The sequence below is a fragment of the Quercus lobata genome, chromosome 4 (genome assembly GCF_001633185.2).
Source record: "Quercus lobata isolate SW786 chromosome 4, ValleyOak3.0 Primary Assembly, whole genome shotgun sequence".
In the NCBI taxonomy this organism is placed as follows: Eukaryota; Viridiplantae; Streptophyta; class Magnoliopsida; order Fagales; family Fagaceae; genus Quercus; species Quercus lobata.
This window is the reverse complement of record NC_044907.1, coordinates 28,316,415-28,319,891: the sequence shown is the minus strand read 5'-3', so window position 1 is coordinate 28,319,891 and position 3,477 is coordinate 28,316,415. Positions and strand designations below refer to the sequence as shown.

The 3,477-nt window shown below is 33.9% G+C and overlaps 1 pseudogene; it reads left to right on the top strand.

Moving 5' to 3' along the window:
• Positions 1–1,421: 1,421 nt before the first annotated feature.
• Positions 1,422–3,477, top strand: LOC115983342 (annotated as a pseudogene).

Genomic DNA, 3,477 nt, shown 5'->3' with positions numbered 1-3,477 from the left:
TGTTGTGAAAAGAGTTACGTCTATATATAGTATTATGAAATCTAAATAACATGCCTCGGATATCCTGGGGAACTCCAATTTGAAGACTCTGGTCTTTGAACTTTGAAGGAGACTCATCCATCCACAATATCTTTCAAGCCAACTGGGATTTCTTTTCTTTTCTTTTATGAATTTTGGACTTTTTGTCATGATGTTGTTAGTGGCTCAAATTCGAGTGGAATCCTTTGATAGAGAATCATAATCTAACTGAAATTGGAGCTATCCGAAACGTGATCCTTGCTTTGAACTTTGAAGTGACAAAAAACCAATGAGTTATTTTCAGAACAAAACCAATTTTACATTTATTCTTACAACCATTTTATGTGATAGACATTAATGAATTATCTGTTATTTTTATATAGACTCATCATTTATTTTTTTTATCATTCATAGTTAGTCATCTTATAATTATGAAATTATGCGTGAAATTACTTGTGTTACTAATATTTTCACGATTAATTACATTCAACAAGAGTTTCACCAATTTTTTTCACACCATCCCTCATTTTTTGCGTTGGTACTTGGTGGGCCTAATTGAAACCTATCTCAAATATTAAGACTTAATTCTCTAAAATAATGAGGATTTTAGTTTTGGCTAATCTGTAGTCCGTTATCCAAAAACGTTTTACCCCTGCAAACGTGTTATCAAAACACTTATCCACAATGTTATTAAAAAAATAAAAAATAAAAACTTATCCACAAACCATTTATCCCTACAAATGTGTTACACCTGCAATAGAAAGAGAAAGAAGGAAACAAATAAGAGAAAAGCAAGAATGGACAGCATGTTGTGACATGCATATTTACATTTTTTTTTTAAAAAAAAAATGAAGCTGTTTAATGGGGCTTGCAGTAACAAATTTGGGCAATGAAATAATCTGAAAACATAGCCTAAATAAAGATAGTATTTGACATGCATGTCATCTAAATAAAGAAAGTATTTGACATGCATGTCATCTATAAGTAAAGTTGTTAATTTGGTCTGCCATTTTTTAATGTTAATTGGCTTCTAATGTGAAATTGCCAAGTTGGAGCGAACGAAAATTGGGAAAAACTTTTGTGTAGGGCCGCACGAGGATGACATCGTGTGCAACCCAAAACCACAAAAATTGAAAAGGAAAAAGTAAAATTTGAAATATTATTGAATTAAAATATGATAGCCACATATTCCAGTTACGTATTGTCATCTAACTAATTACTACTATAAGTATTTACTACTATAAGTAAATACTACTATAAGTATTACTACTATAAAAAAAAAATTACTACTATAAGTATTTAACCAAAAAAAAAAGAAAAAAAAATTACTACTATAAGTACACCTAGTGTTCCATGCACCAATGCATACAAAACCCTATTCCCAAACATAGAGCTTCTTTTCTTGTCCGCAGTGCTCCCATTCACAATGCCCTCCTTTCCCCTCTATTCGTGCCTCTTCTTCTTCTTCTTGTTTACCATAGTTTTTTATTGGAAGAGGTCTAAAGCCAAAGGCCAAAGCCATGAGTTGCCAACAGGGCCATGGAAATTGCCTTTTATAGGGAATTTGCACCAACTAGTTTTCTCTCTACCACATCGATCTTTGAGAGACTTAGCCATGAAATATGGACCTATTATGCAATTACAAAAGTAGTTGAAGAAGTGCTGAAGACGCATGATGCTGCTTTGGCAAATAGGCCAATTGTTCTTGCCATTGAAGTTATGTGCTATGGTAATTCAGGTATAGTCTTCGCTCCCTATGGTGATTGTTGGAGACAAATGAGAAAAATTTGTGTCTCAAAGCTCCTGAGTGCCAAGCGAGTCCAGTCATTTAGCAGAATTAGAGAAGAAGTGGTAAATAATCTTGTTGAATCCATTTCCTTGTCAGAGGGAGTTCCAATCAATCTCAGTGAGAAGATCTTCCTCTCAACATATTGTACAGCTTTCAGGGCAGCCATTGGGAAGAAGTGCAAATATGAAAAAGAATTCATATCATTAATCAAGGAAATGTTTACTCTAGGTGGAGCCTTTGACTTACCTGATTTCTTCCCTTCACTAAAGTTCCTTGGCTTCCTTACAGGAATCAAGCCCGCATTGTTGAAAACGCATAGAAATACAGACAAAATTCTGAATGATATAATCAACGATCATAAAAAGAAAAGAAGTTCCATTTCAGCTAAAAAAAGTGAAGAAAGTGATAATGATGATATGATTGATGTGCTTCTGAAACTTCAGGAAACCGGCGATCTTGGATTTAACGTCACAAGCAACCACATCAAAGCTGTCACACTGGTATTTTTTTGTGCAATTGTGCTTCCCCTTCTATTTTTTTTTCTTCCTCTCAATTAGTAAATGCGCAGTTTTATACATATAGTTTTACAAGGATTCTTTTACTCCATAAAATGGTGAGCGATTATTTGAGGTATGTGCCTTCACGTATTTTGCCACACCATATTCTTTTGAGTGGTAGACTTCGTAGTTTATAAGCCAAATAGATTGTGTAGTGCAGAAAAAAAATTTGTCTCTTGACATAAATTTCATTTACACGTAACAATTATCAACATCCAAAATTCACAAAATTAGGAATTTTGAAGGAAAATCACATATACATACACAAATTATAAAGCAACCCTATTTTGCTTAGTATTAAATTCTCTTCTCGATCACAATGTAATTGTAAGTAAACATCATTTTTCAGGAGGTCTTTTTTGCGGGAAGTGAGACTTCAGCAACCACAATTGAACGGGCAATGTCAGAATTAATTAAAAACCCAAGAGTAATGGAGAAGGCACAAGCAGAAGTGCGACAAGTTCTTGAAGGACAGAGAAATTTTGATGAGGCAGACATTCAAAAGCTAGATTACATGAAATTAGTAGTAAAAGAAACTTTGCGATTACACCCTCCTGGTCCCTTGATCACCAGAGAAGCAAGAGAAAAATGTGAAATTAATGGGTATGAGATACCGAACAACACCACAGTAATCATTAATGCATGGGCTATTGGGAGAGATCCTTAATATTGGATTGATTCTGAATGCTTTCTCCCCGAGAGGTTTCAAGATTCTCTTATTGATTTTAAAGGGTCCAACTTTGGATTCATTCCATTTGGAGGTGGTAGACGGATATGTCCAGGCATATCATTTGCTCTTGCAAATATTGAACTCGTTCTTTCTCGATTGTTATATCACTTTAATTGGAAACTCCCTAATGAGATCAAACCAAAAGAACTTGACATGTCTGAGAGTTTTGGAATATCTTGTAGGAGAAAAAGTGATTTGTACCTAATTGCCACTCCTTTGAAACCTCTTCTTCATGAAAGACACTAAATAATAGGGTTGCAAATATATTATGTGAGGATATTTCAAGATAAAGTGATAAGGTGGTTGGTTGTACTTTGTTTAATTAGGTTATTTAAATTAAACAATAAGCTGAGTATTATTAGTTAGCCAAAGTTGTTATTATG